This window comes from Bufo bufo, chromosome 11, assembly GCF_905171765.1.
Source record: "Bufo bufo chromosome 11, aBufBuf1.1, whole genome shotgun sequence".
Taxonomy (NCBI): Eukaryota; Metazoa; Chordata; class Amphibia; order Anura; family Bufonidae; genus Bufo; species Bufo bufo.
This window is the reverse complement of record NC_053399.1, coordinates 36987329-37002863: the sequence shown is the minus strand read 5'-3', so window position 1 is coordinate 37002863 and position 15535 is coordinate 36987329. Positions and strand designations below refer to the sequence as shown.

The following is a 15535-nucleotide window of genomic DNA, read 5'->3' as shown; positions in this document are numbered from 1 at the left end:
TTATACACCGCTCGTTTAGAGGGGGTTACGACCACCCTGTTATCCATCAGTGGTGGTCGTGCTTGCACACTACAGGAAAAAGTGCATGCCTAGGTGCTCTCTTGTGGTCCCGGCCACCATAGACTAGGTGTACTTGTGCGGTCCCGGCCACCATAGACTAGGTGCTCTCTTGTGGTCCCGGCCACCATAGACTAGGTGTACTTGTGCGGTCCCAGCCACCATAGACTAGGTGTACTCGTGCGGTCCCGGCCACCATAGACTAGGTGTACTCGTGCGGTCCCGGCCACCATAGACTAGGTGTACTCGTGCGGTCCCGGCCACCATAGACTAGGTGTACTCGTGCGGTCCCGGCCACCATAGACTAGGTGTACTCGTGCGGTCCCGGCCACCATAGATTAGGTGTACTCGTGCGGTCCCGGCCACCATAGACTAGGTGTACTCGTGCAGTCCCGGCCACCATAGACTAGGTGTACTCGTGCAGTCCCGGCCACCATAGACTAGGTGTACTCGTGCAGTCCCGGCCACCATAGACTAGGTGTACTCGTGCAGTCCCGGCCACCATAGACTAGGTGTACTCGTGCAGTCCCGGCCACCATAGACTAGGTGTACTCGTGCAGTCCCGGCCACCATAGACTAGGTGCTCTCCCGTGGTCCCGGCCACCATAGAGGGCACCGACTTTTCCTATAGCTTTTCCATGGAAATGAGCAGTGTATAATGTGCTGGAAAAATGAATCAAGCCAGCAAAGGAGGCAATATGGACAATCACAATAGACTAGTACCGTAAGTGGCTTGTAGTAACTTTCTCTACATAATAAATGCCATTGGCTGAAGTTAGAAAACTAACTGGATCTCAGAATTGGACTAAAAATGGGAGGAACATAATGATTTCTTGTAAACGTGTATTTTTACGCTCTCTCTCAGATTACAAGTCTTGCCGATCTGATATTGAGGACCTGAGGATTGGTCATCAATGGTAAAATCCCAGACAACCCCTTTAATAAGACTGTAGACCAGGGATCAGCAACTTCCGACAATCCAGCTGTTCTGAAACTACAACTCCCAGGATCCTCCTTTTACTTTTATGGGAGTTACAAGAACAGCGGAGTAAGTGTGCATGCTAGGAGTTGTAGTTTCACAACAGTTGTAGAGTGTTGAAGGTTGCGGAATCCTACGGTAGACAATGTCAAGGGTCACAACCAATATGGGGGGCCATTGTGGTTTCCTCAGACCTGTCAGACCTGTCAATCTGCATCCTCCACAAAAAAAAAAAATCTACGGGGAAACGTACGGTAGCTCCTAGTCGTATAGGAAAGCACAGCATAGGATCCAATACGAAGTCATTTCGGGCAATTTTAGGTCCGTATAAATGTCTACGGCATTGATGCATTCATATATTTTGCTCTCTATACTGTCTATGCGGTTGCACTGTAGTCTGCAGCAGAGAAGGAGATAAAGGCTCAGAGATATGGATCTAAACTAGAAACTGGCAAAGGATGAGTCAAACCCTTCTGACAGCGCACCAAGCTAACAGCCAGCCCAGGAACAGCCGTGCAATAAGAGACCGGTGTTGCAATTCGCTCACCACCATTTCCATTTAACTTCAGTAGGAAATCGGGAGATCAAGAGTAGAAATGGACTGGAGAACGTAGGAGGAGACGAGGAGACTGACTGAATCTGGAGGAAGAATCTGCTCACAGTAGTAGACCATCCGTGATGACAAATGATTTGGTCCAATTACTCCTTTCATTTCCTGTACTTGAAAAGCATAGGCTAAAATCTGATTGTTGCAAGAACCTGATCCACACCTTGCAGAAGGCCTCTTTCAGGCGTCAGTGATTCACGTACGTGTGCGGTGTGTGGTCTCCACGGACTGCTTGTGCATCCATTGACTTTAGGGTGTTCACACCATCGGAGGTTTACAACTGACCATTGGTCTTTGGTGACCACATGAACATATTCCTTCTAGTCTATGGGTCAGTGAAAACCACAGCCACAACAGGTATGCCATCTTGTGTTTGGTCCGTCGCAGTGGCGTAACTAGAAATGACTGGGCCGCACAGCAAATTTATGAATGCCCCCCCCAAGAAACTTCTTCACAGCCCCCTCCTCCCATTCAAACCCCACTCCTGTGGCTAGTCTAGATCGCTCTCAGATGAGGCCCGGCAGCCGCTCCGTCCGTTTCCTACAATGTCTATAATGTCATATTATAATACTGTTGAGGGGGCCCTGACAAAATCTTTTAGTCCTCACCATGGATGGGCCCCTTCTAAATTGGGCCCCCAAAGCAGCCGCTTCCCCTTTAGCAGGGATCAGCAACCTCCGGCACTCTAGCTGTTCTGAAACTACAACTTCCAGAATCCTCCTTTTACTTTGCTGGGAGTTACAAATACAGTCGAGTAAGTGTGCATGCTGGGAGTTGTAGTTTCACAGCAGCTGGAGTGCCGAAGGTCGCTGACCCCTGCCTTATAGGTACGCCCCTGTTCCGTCGTTTTGATGGATCGTTGCTAGAATTTTCAGCCCAACGGTGTCCGTGAAACACGGATGACACACACCGAATAAAAATCAGGGAACCACAGGTTAAACATGGACCATGCCACCACAGACACATAAATGAGGCCTAAGATAGTTTTAGAGGGATAAGCACTGGCTGAAGGGACCACCACTGAAGGCCTGGCGCCTGCAACTTGCACCCTCTAAGAAACCTCATATGAACTGTATAGCAGTATTATTTAGACTGGCTTAGTTGCCCATAGCAACCAATCAGATTCCACCTTTCATTTTCCAAAGGCGCTGTGAAAAATGAAAGGAGGAATCTGATTGGTTGCTATGGGCAACTAAGCCAGTTCTACTTCACACCAGTTTGATAAATGACCCCATATGCTTATATAACGGCGGTATGGTCTTGTTCAGGCCATTCTTCATTTCATTAGCAGGAGCTGCCTTTTTGCTGAACAACCCGCCTATGAAGCAGAAGTAAGTGTGACACCCAACACCTTGTATTTCAAGTTCTTCAAAACAGGAGGAGGGTGGAAGTAAACATATTAAAGAGCTGCTGCACTTTTTTTTAAGAAAATTACTGGAGCAGAAAAACAGTAAAACTGAGAGCTGATAGATGGCCTTTAATCAGCATCTATTAGAAGATCTTAAAGGGGTTGTTTGGCGGTTGAAAGTTTCTTACAAAAGGTTTGGAATTTGCAATACTCCCCTCACCGATTCCCCGCCGCCCCCCATTCAGATGCTTCCTGCCTCCATTCTCTCCTTCTTTGACTCTGACATGCTAGAAGGGACTGTTCATCTAATCACTGGCTGCAGCAGATAACCGCTGCAGCCATACACTGCAGTTTGAGGGATTTTTATTACTACACAGCCTCTTGCTTGCCATTCATGCTTGATTTATGTCAAGCAACCCCCTTTAAAGCAGTTTCCTTGTTGATGATCGCCCTGTAAACTGCATTACCACATGGCATTAACAATGAAAATGCTAACTTCAACCTGCATGTCTGAACAGTTTCGGTAGCATCCATAAAGTGGCACCGCAAAAAAAACTAAAAGTGGCCCTATGTGGTAGGTGGGTCTAAAGTGACAGAACCACAGTGCAGCACAAAATACCGCCCCAGCAGAACCAAATACCACAGTGCAGCACAAAATACCGCCCCAGCAGAACCAAATACCATAGTGCAGCACAAAATACCGCCCCAGCAGAACCAAATACCATAGTGCAGCACAAAATACCACCCCCAGCAGAAGAAAATACCACAGTGCAGCACAAAATACCGCCCCAGCAGAAGCAAATACCACAGTGCGGCAGAAAATACCGCCCCAGCAGAAGCAAATACCACAGTGCAGCACAAAATACCGCCCCAGCAGGAGTAAATACCACAGTGCAGCACAAAATACCACCCCAGCAGAAGCAAATACCACAGTGCAGCATAAAATACTGCCCCAGCAGAAGTAAATACCACAGTGCAGCAGAAAATACCGCCCCAGCAGAAGCAAATACCACAGTGCAGCAGAAAATACCGCCCCAGCAGAAGTAAATACCACAGTGCAGCATAAAATACCGCCCCAGCAGAAGCAAATACCACAGTGCAGCATAAAATACCGCCCCAGCAGAACCAAATACCACAGTGCAGCAGAAAATACCGCCCCAGCAGAAGCAAATACCACAGTGCAGCATAAAATACCGCCCCAGCAGAAGCAAATACCACAGTGCAACATAAAATACCGCCCCAGCAGAACCAAATACCACAGTGCAGCAGAAAATACCGCCCCAGCAGAAGCAAATACCACAGTGCAGCATAAAATACCGCCCCAGCAGAAGCAAATACCACAGTGCGGCAGAAAATACCGCCCCAGCAGAAGCAAATACCACAGTGCAGCAGAAAATACCGCCCCAGCAGAAGCAAATACCACAGTGCAGCAGAAAATACCGCCCCAGCAGAAGCAAATACCACAGTGCAGCAGAAAATACCGCCCCAGCAGAAGCAAATACCACAGTGCAGCAGAAAATACCGCCCCAGCAGAAGCAAATACCACAGTGCAGCAGAAAATACTGCCGCCTGCGCCTCAGTATGAAACTGTATCATCCTCCTAAGAAAGGCAATACAGTTGAATTCAGATCTTTATGTACCTGCCTGGTGGTCAGAGAGAGGGCTTGGGCGGCCCCCAGCCCACCAAGAAATTTCCCTGTAGGGTCTCTGGCCAGTCCACCCATGGTGGCGTCACAGCGATCTCAAGATGCTGCTGAATGGTGAAGAGTGACTATTCCCATGACTTATTTCCCCAAGCCATAGTGGTTCGTTAAGGGGATTTTAAAGTCCCGGCCGCTCTCAGTCCTCCCCTGAATACTATTTGGCATAAAAGAATACATGTGATATTTAGCAATGGGGACAGAAATGACTTGGAGGATACATTGCCGCTCCGCCTAAACACATTGCAGTAAAACGACCCCCTGGTTAAATGCCACATGCAGCTTTTATTACAGTCGGAAAGGTCAAACGACAATAAAACGCTGCATTTCATCAAGGGCTGGTGACAAAGGTCTGAAGGGAATGGTAGTTAAAGTGACATCACAGCAATGAGACTGTTTGTGTGGATTCCCAGCATAACAGGACAAGTTATAAGCAAATCCGCCCACACGCCAGTGCCGACAAGCACACATGCCTGCAAACACACCCGTTATCTAAGGAATGTTCTCCATACCAGAGGGTGCACACATCTACCGGACACCAGGAGCACAGCTCTGCAGGCCCGGAATAACTCTGCACTCCTGCCTATGTAAACCACATCTATATGTATGCACGCGGGGCAATGTCTATTTTTTTTAGGGTGCTTTTTTTTTTTTTTTTTTTTAACCCTTTTAACCAGCTTCTATTTCTGCAGCTGTCCTTTCATTACAGGTTTGTGCAGCTGTTAAACAATAGTGACATGGTCCAAGGTGCAGAAAGTCCTTAGCACTTGAACCGCTGCACATTTGAGGCTACGTTAAAGGGCATCTGTCAGCAGTTTTGTCCCTATGACACTGGCTGACCCGTTACATGTGCACTTGGCAGCTGCAGACATCTGTGTTGGTCCCATGTTCATATGTGCCCGCACTGCTGAGAAAAATTATGTTTTAATATATGCAAATGAGCCTCTAGGAGCAATGGGGGCGTTACCATTACACCTAGAGGCTCTGCTCTCTCTGCAACTGCCACGTCCTCTGCACTTTGAATGACAGGACTGGGCAGTGAAAAAGTTATCACACCTGTCTGTCAATTAAAGTGCAGAGGGCGCAGCAGTTGCAGAGAGAGCAGAGCCTCTAGGTGTAATGGTAACGCCCCCATTGCTCCTAGAGGCTAATTTGCATATATTAAAACATAATTTTTCTCAGCAATGCGGGCACATATGAACATGGGACCAACACAGATGTCTTCAGCTGCCGAGTGCACATGTAACAGGTCAGCCAGTGTCATAGGTACAAAACTGCTGACAGATGCCCTTTAACATTTGCATTTGGGGCCTTCATCAAAGAATTCATTAAAATCGTATAGAAAAAAATCCTGCATGCAGGACTTTATTTTTTTTCTCCCGTTAGAAAAGCGTCCTCCCGAACAGAAGTTAAACGGATACCATTATAGTCATTGAGGCCAGTTTGGCTCCGTTCGCTTCAGTTATGTGCCGAATACGGAACTTCCGTTATTTTCGCTGCCTTCTGCTCGTACAATGGATCAGAACAATGGAAATGAATAACGCCTCATATAACGTGAAAGACGCCTTAGTCCCATTCTGAACAATATAACGCACTCGGGGCAATCAGAGTCGTTACAAGCAGAAAATGCTAAATCAGCCGCCAGAAGCAATTCAGAAAATGAGAGCAGGAAGTTTTGCAAGTCAGCATTAAAATGTAAACTATAAAGTCGGTGCACCTAAAAATAATTCTGTGTGCATCCTACAGCCTAAGAATATCTTGAGGGTTAGCTTTTAAAAGCCTCTGGTTATTGGGCATTCACATAGATTTATTTGCAGGCCGCGTTACATCCATATGGACGATATGGCAGTGCAAATAGACCTGTAGGCCTCCTGCACATGGCCTTTAAGGCTAAATGCACACGATCAGGATTGCGTGCGGAAAATCCACACCGTAGGTCATGCACATTGTTTTCTATGAGAATTGTTCCGTGGGGATTTTAAAATCCATAGCATGTAATTTTTTTATTTATTTTTTCCTGTTTCCTGACCGGATTTTCTCAGTTCACTTCAATGGGGACAGGAAAATCCACATGTGGAAAATCCGCCCCAATTGATGCAGATTGACCGCGCGGATTTCCCTGCGAACACCTCCAGATTTCAGTGTGGATTCTCCGCACATAAATCCTGAACGTGTGTTTTTTACACCAAAATCCACACGTGTTACGACCTTGCACATGAGATTTGGAAACCTCATTAACTTTGCCGTTACTGTGTTAGGCGGTGGATTTTCCACACGAAAAATCCACATTTAATCCAAACCGTGTGCATGTGGCCTAATACCGGCTGTACACATCCACGTGGACAACAGACGGAGTATTCCCCTTTAGGCCTAATATACAACATTTGATCGGGAATGCTTCAGACTCCAATAAAAATCTCCAAGCATGAAGGCCATATTCATAACATATGGATCCCAAATATGAATAAGGACATTCAGGGGACGTCCACACAGGAGCTTGCCATGGATCCACTGCAGATTTATCACAGATTTTGCAGCGAATATGCCACGGATTACACCCTATGTGTTGCAAAAGGTTGAAATAGGCAGTGGTAAATCAGCAGAAAACATAAAAGCGACATGCTGTGGATGGAAAATCTGCATCACACGTCAATTTCCGTGCAGACCCCACGTGAATTTTTCACAATGTGCAGATGGAACTTAAAACTGTTGTAAAATGCTGAAGATGATCCAAATTCACAGCAGAGAAACTGCAGCATATGGGCCCCATGTGGACATACCCTTGAAGCTGCTACTTAGGATAGCCCCATGTACATTTGCCATCTGATGGAGCATGGCATCATTTATCAATTTCACATGGAATGTAGAAAAAAATAAATAAAAAAATGTTCATGCTCCCACTATGAAATCTGGAGGTGTAACAGCGGTGCCCCATTCACCGGGACCCTCTATTACAAAACAGAGCCACAATACGGCAGTGTGCAGTAATTCTGCGCAGGACCCATTAAGTTATTGATTTCCAATCCAGATAAAGGAAGGTATGGATTTCCTGCTGACAACACAGAGTATTTGGCCAATGACACCAATTATGCAAGGAAATTTAGCAACGAAATGAGGTCACTGGGAAAGGCTCGTCTTGGCTCTGTTATGGTGGTAGTCATAGCAAGGCGAATCAATGAAAGCTCAGCCGACATGTTTTACAATGTTCTATTGGATACATAATTCCACTGGACCGAAGCATTGCAATTGTTAATACGATCCCTTGATCCCGCAAGACAAAGTCGAGCTGGCAGACAAGTCAACCTATGCACTTATAACTTTAAATGACATGGGAGGTACAATAAACACGGATATCAGCAGGCACAACGGGGACACCGATTCTACAGCCACGGCAGATCAGCTTTCTTCCAAAACAGCGTCACATCGGCTTCAATACCAGGCACAACCCAAGGACATGTGGCGCTGATTCTGAAAGAAAGCAGGCAAGTTTTTGTAATCCTTGACAACCCCTTTAACCCCTTCCAGAGTCTCCGGACCTCCGCCATACATGTACAGCGGATGTCTCATCTTTAAAAGATAGCCGAGAGTGCACCAGGTTCCTGCTGTTTTACACAGCAGACACATGGAGGCAATGTTAGTGATTGGCAAGAACACAGATCGCGGACAATTGCTGTGGTCAATTACGATTACGGCATCTGAGCGGCGAAACCCCAGGAGCGAAATGAACAGCTCCCCCGCACAGAGATCGATGGAGCTGTTCGGTTGCTGTGGCCGCCTCGGCCCCTCTGAAAGATCCAAGGCCTGCTGCAGCAAAGTTTCCTATGGAGCCTAGCCATAGGAACAAAGCAAATCTTCCATAGGCTGCAATGGTAATTAATGGCAGTCTATAGAAGAAGCAATCTGATGATCAGATGTTCATGTCCCCTAAGGGGACTTAATATAAGTGTAAAAAGAAAAGCAAAAAAAAAAAAAAAGTAAAGATATAAAAAAATACTAAATATATATTTTAAAATCACCCCCCTTTCCCCAAATTAAATATTAAAAAAAAAAATAATAATAATTATTAGGTATTGCTTAAATGCCCAAACTATTAAAACAAACATATTGCTCTAATGCAGTGAGCCGTAGCAGGAAAAAAAAAACAAAAAAAACAAAAAACAAAATGGTCAATTCAGGTTTTTTTGTTGCTTCACCTGCCAAAAAAAGTTGATCAAAAAGTCATACACACCACAGAATGATATCAATAAAAACTACAGATCACCCCTCAAAAAAAAAAAAAGAGACCTCAGAGCTCTGTAAACGCAAATATAAAAGTTATGGGGGCCAATATATGGTGATGCAAAGAAAAAAAAATTGTTTTACTGCACAGGGAACACCGTCAAAACAAAACCCATAAAACTCTGGCGGAACTGAGTTTTATTTTTCCTAATTCTATCCAATTTGGAATTTTTTTCCAGCTTCCGATTACATTGTATGCAACAGTAAATGGTGCTATTATAAAGTACAAAAAACAAGCAAAAAAAAAATATAAAAATTATGGATCTGGGAAAACACAGAAACGGAACATCTCAAAGTCCTGAAGGGGGTTAAGAGACTGAAGAAATGTAAACTTCAGGGGACCTTTACCTTTTCTTTTCCAGTTCACCCCTTGTATAAATAGAACAGGCTGTTGCAAAGAGCTGACAATTTACAAGCATGCAGCATTTCCTCCCCCACATCAGGAGCAGTTTCTGTTCCGGTCGCTTTGTGACCTAATATCTGCAACTGTCAGGGCCGCTCCTAGCTCAGCTTTTCTCCCCAGACATGTTTTACCGGATCAGGGCCAGCCAGGAAAACTGACTACAGCATACTTTCCTGGAATGGGCAGCTGCACGCTACCAGCCAAGAATCTCCATAAGCACACAAGAAATAGAGAAGAAGGGGGAGGGGGGGTCTTGCAACATTTCCCCCAAAAAGACCATCACCAAGATCAATGCCTAGAGACTGAAGTCTGCCTTCCAAAAGAAATGCACACACATTCCATCTGCTTGGCTTCAATGTGCATGAGCACAGCAAACAAAAAAGCCAAATAAAAGTACCACTGTACAAACCTATAGGCTGATCACTAGATTGCAAGCTCCAGGGGTCTGCTATCTATGTTTAAAGGAGTCTCAGTCGAGATTTTTTATTTATTTTTTTAAATACACGATTCCTTATTTTTTGGCTGGCGCTATAATCAGGACAATAAACAGTCAAAGAAAATGGATGTGCAACCGTACTGATTTGCAAATACATGTCACGCTGCTTCCAAAACAGGAAACTGATATTACAGGAAATTGCAAAGTCAGAGCGGAGTGACTGCAAGTAGGAGAATGCATCTACACCTACAAGCCTCTCTCTCTACAGAAATGAGTCCTTGCAAGACATCGCCTGATTAGAGCGGAAGGAACGAGCTTTATCGTGCGTGAAAAAAATTAATTAAAATAAATAAATAAAATAAAAAGATAAATCAGATTAAAGTTGGTCATTACAGAAGTGTCAAGGCTCCATCTCCTATAGGAAATTATACAAAATCCTCCATCCTTGATTCCAGATTATGGACATATCAGAAATTTCATCTTTTTCAGATAATACAAAACTAGGCACATTGCTGGGAGCCCCAATTATTACTCCAGGAACCAAAGTGTGTAAGTTTTAAGACATTCTCCAGCTGGAAGTCCAAACTGGTTACCCTCCTCTGACCGCCTCATATGCAGGACAACCCCACCCTTTTTAACCCTCATTATAATATACATCTTTATTTTCCAATTTTAGATAAAGTGCTCATTTTCCCCCCATTACAAAAGGCTGCGCAGTAATGCGCACAGTGCTGTATCTGTCATGCTTGCTGCTTTTATTTAAAAAAAACAGACAGTAATCTGTGGATAACCCCCCTCCTCCTCCTCCTCCTCCTCTTCCCAACCCAAACACATGGACTGTAATTCACTGCGAAGACTACAAGGCCCCTCATGTTAGGAAGGACAGAGGGAGGGACTGAGCAGCACACAGAGGCACCCATCTGAATGTACAGCGTGCATTACCCCAGCTACTTCCAGAAGATCCCCAACATCACACCACCAGGGCATGCACGCCTTTAATTTAATCTAGATTAGATTGCAAGCTCTGCGGGTCACATCAACATTTAAAAGTAAAAAAGAGAAAAACTGGAACAATAAGATTTTTGTGCAATAGTCAGAGTTTGCAAAGAGAACCTAATGCAAAGCCACACTCCTTGCATGCATCTGATTCTCCTGCAGTCCACATTTACAATATCACAAGCTTTGTTGTATTTCGCAAGCTCGGCACTGCTACATTTGTATCTTTTTGCGATTGCAGATATTACAGTTAAAAGGAAGTGGAAAGCAAAACAGTAAAGCAGAGCCCAAGAACATTTCCAAAAGTGAAGTCCACCCTTGTACTCCTCATGCATGCTTCTTCTCCCCCCCTACAACTCACCAAGTTCCTTCAAGCGGTGGCACAGCCAGGCTGAACATGGCCAAAGCTGTGGCAGTCCAAGGAGAAGTAGGGCTGGTGTGGTGTAGATCAGTCAGCTCCAGCTACAAGGAGACTGTTTTCCCCAAGTCTTGCTCTGCAGAGGGGAATGACTGCATGGCTCTGACTCATCAGCTGAGCTCACTGCTTGCAACAACAACACACAGAACCCACAGCAGTGAGAGTGTGAGAGGGAGGGAGGAGGCAGGCTGTGGGGCCTGCCATTACCCAACACTCAGGGATCCCTCCCTCACAGTCACTGGAAGGAGATGTACTTTGCAAGGCTCCCTGCAAAACATCATCTCCTCCTCCTCTCTGGCTTTTACTGGCCCAGTTTATTCATTTAATAAGATGTTTACGCATATTTCTTTTTTGTATTGCAACTTTTTTATTGCATGCAAATAATAGTTATTAACCCCTTAATGACCACCCATGGTCTTCTGAGCGCTTCTGCTCCACGGAATTGTAACGAACATGCTCCGCTTCTTGGATCAGAGCCTTTTTTGCTCTACAGCCAGGATCGGAGATGGGTCCAAGTCCTACTGTTAACCCTTTTGGTCAGCATGATTCAGAGGGGATTTTCATCGCCGATTGGGTCCCAGTGATCTGATAGGAGGCTGGGTAAAAAAGCATCAAGCCCTTGGGGACCTTAGGAAGTACATCAGGACTGTAAGTTCAGAAATCCTGCTGTTTGGGCACTATAGGGGGTGCAGAGGTAGCAGTCAGTACCGGGACCAGGAGGGGGCCCAAAGACCATTGTATCACATAAGAAGACACCGGTATTATAGAAAGTGCATGCTGGTCAAGTTACACCTCTGGCTGGAGGGAAGGGGTTAGGTCTAGAATTTGGCATGGGGGAGGGGGGGGTGCTGTTTTAGGTTTTGCCTCAGGCAGCATGAAGGCAATGTGCTTCCCTGCCCCTGACCACAAAGCACTGAGGGAAGGGGGGGGGGGGGCCCATGTGCCTTTAGCTACGCCCCTGGGCACACTAGTGTTGCCCTAACCACAGCCCGTGCCATAGAGATACAGAGCATAATGTATTAGCATAAGGCCTCTTGCACATAACGTATGGCTTTTTCAGTATTTTGTGATCCGTAAAAAACGGATCCGCAAAAAATACGTGTGCATTACGTTTTTTGCGGAACAGAGCAGCTGGACCCTGATAGAACATGTCCTATTATTGTCCGCATAATAGGCAAGGATAGGACTGTTCTATCTTTGAACGGAATGGAAAAACAGAAATATGGAAACGGAAGGCATACGGCGTACCTTCCGTTTTTTTTTCGCGGATCCATTGAAATGAATGGTTCCGTATACGGAATGCAAAAAACGGAAAGTAAACGGAAAAAAAAAGTGTGCAAGAGGCCTAAAGGAGTATGCCAATACACAAGTACAAAATAATTTTGTAAAACAGTGGTTTCTTAATGGGATTATAAAAAATGCAATAAAAAAACATTGAATAAAAGATTTCTAAAAAAAAAATTAAAAAAAATCTTCCATAAAATACATTTTATTGTGCATACTTTATGTAATAGAAAAAAATAAGAACAACAGTTACGGTAATAGGTATTCACATGACCAAAATACGGTAACCTGAACAACTCATTTAAAAAGGTTATTCACTGCAAAATATTTACAGTGTAAACAATGAAGTAAAAAAATAAAATAAAAAAGCAATGTCAAAAATCGCTTTTTCTATATTTGCAACACATAAAAAAAATGTATATAGGTTATTTATTTTGCTCCCTTATATAACGCTGACATGTTCCGTAGCGCTGTACAGACATTAGTATCACACTGTCCCCAGTGGAGCTCACAATCTAAGTTTCCTATCAGTCTTTGGAGTGTGGGAGGAAACCGGAGAGCCCAGAGGAACGCAAACACAGGGAGAACATACAAACTCCATGCAGATGTTGTCCTTACATTCGAACCTAGGACCCCAGCGCTGCAAGCCACCAGTGTTAACCACTGAGCCACCCTGCTGAAGTAATTTAGATGTACCTTCAAACTAAATTTAATATTTTTTTTTTATAAATTGCAAATTATACAGCCACATAAAAAAAAAAAAAAAAAAAAAAAGTGGTTATGGCCTCAGAGGGCGTGGCAGTTGGAGAGCGGAGCCTCTAGGTGTAACAGTAACGCCCCCATTGCTCCTAGAGGCTCATTTGCATATATAAAAACATTTTTATCACCAGTGATTCTGATGATTTAAAATAGTTTTTTGTTTGTTTGTTTTTTATTAAGATATTTTAATAAAGCTAAATTGTAATGAAAGAAGCCATATAGCCAGGACCCTCTAGTGCAGGGATAGCTAAGCTGAGGCTCCCCAGAAGTTGCAAAACTACAACTTCCAGCATGCCCAGACTGCCTACAGCTATCGGCCTACAGCCGGGCATGGTGGGAATTGTAGTTTTACAACAGCTGGAGAGCCGCAGGTTGTCCACGCCTGCTCTAGTGCCTTGATGGGCCAGTCCTAAATTGCTAACAGGGCAAAGATGATGCTTGACACATTTTTAATGTTTCTGATCTTGGCATCAAGGGTAATAGAAAATAATCCTTTTAAAAAGGGATAGAACGGTGAGAAAAATCATCAGAAAAATAAAATAAAATCAATTGCCAGTAGTCGTCACTACAACATTTACAGCAGTCCAGAGTCTGCTCACTGCTTCTAGGGTAAAGTCTGGAAGGAAACCAGAAGCTGGAATTTCCCGTGCACTCAGCTCAGTGGATCTGCAATACAGCGAAAAAGAAGCAATTCTGTTCACATTAATACTATTTCCAACAAAAAAAAAAAGTCAGCCACACAAGAGGACAGACGTATACTTCAGGTGAACATGTTAAAAAAAAAAATTCAATAAAATGCTATATTTTTTGCTGTGCACTTATTGACCATGCAGCACAATACTGCTATGTGTGAACACAGCCTCAGATTTTCAGGTCATTTTTTATATATTTTTTTTCTATCTGAAATTGTAAGCCAAAACCAGGAGTGGAACCAATACACAGACGAGGCACAAATCTTCCCATTATACTTTTTCTATGCAAGTCCCGCTACTGATTTTCGCTTACAAATACGGTCCATGTGAAAGTGGCCTTCTAGATCATGATCAAAACTTAAACCCGGGGCTGAAAGTTTTTTTTTTTGTTTTTTTTTCACTCCCTGCCTTTCCGGAGCCATAACTTTTTTATTTTTCCGTTCACATAGCCTTACGAGGGCTTGTTTTTTTGTGGGAGAGGTAGCACTTTCTAACGCCATCATTTAATATTGTATACGATGAGGAGCTGGAAAAAAAAAATCCAAATAGGGTGAAAGTGGGGAAAAAAATAAAAATAAAAAATTCTGCAACAGTTTAATGGGTTTTGTTTTGTGTCAGTTTTAAATGATTCAGTAAAACTGAGCTGTTACTGTCATTCTCCAGGTCAGTACGATGACGGCGATACCACATATGTATAGTTTTTCTTTAAATACAGAAAAAAAAAAGATTTTTTTTTTAACTTTTCGTTGCCATATTCTGACCCCTATAACTTTTTTTTGTAATTGTGTGTACGGAGCTGTGTGAGGGCTCATTATTACAGGGCGATCTTTCCTTATTATTGACACCATTTTGGGGTGTGTATGACCTTTTGATCACCTTCCATTAATTTTTTTGCGGGAGGGGAAGCGACCAAGAAAGGACGAATCGCCCATTTTGAAATTTTGCTGTATGGGATAAATATTTTTATATTTTAATGGTACAGGCCTTTTTGCACGCAGCGATGCCCATGATGTTTATTTTTTTTATTGTTTATATATTTTGATTTTGGGGGAAGGGGGGGTGAATAGAATTTAATTTAAAAAAAAAAAAAAAACATTTAATTATTATTTTTATAGTTCTCATAGGGAACTATAACAAACAATCAGATTGCTTGTCTTATAAACTCCAATGCATTGGCGTCTACGAGGATTTTGCTATGTTCCAATGGAACCCTGCCAACATGTGGCAGCTTAGGAATACAGAGGCTGCAGCGCACACACTCCGGCTCCCCCTATCCTTGCTAGGGGGAGCCAGTACGATCTTTGCTCCTAGAAGCCGTGGTCATGTTTTACCATGGCATCTGAAGTGGTTAAAAGTATGCAATCAACGTTATCGTCGTTTGCATACATTAGGCATTTGGTGGTTATGGTGCCTGCCGTGCTGGTCGGGAAAGGGTTAAAGAGGACCCATCATCTCTCCCGAAATGTCTGTTTTAGTAATTAACTGCATTCCCCATGTAATAACAATTACGGAGTCTCTATCCGTATGACTATGTTTTGTCCTTCCGCTATTATTCCTACTAGAAGTTATGAATGAACT

The 15535-nt window shown here is 43.8% G+C and overlaps 1 protein-coding gene across 4 annotated transcripts in view; it reads right to left on the bottom strand.

The window, feature by feature from the left end:
- Positions 1-15535, bottom strand: part of MIDEAS (mitotic deacetylase associated SANT domain protein) — a 98608-nt gene that overhangs the window by 62530 nt on the left and 20543 nt on the right. For 3 of the 4 annotated variants that reach the window (XR_005774870.1, XR_005774872.1, XM_040412318.1), the window contains exon 1: positions 11166-11353. The exons of the other annotated variant lie outside the window; for it this stretch is intronic. The gene's annotated coding sequence lies outside the window, so the exon portion shown is untranslated. Of the gene's footprint in view, positions 1-11165; positions 11354-15535 lie in introns of those variants that run through there. 4 annotated transcript variants of the gene reach the window in all.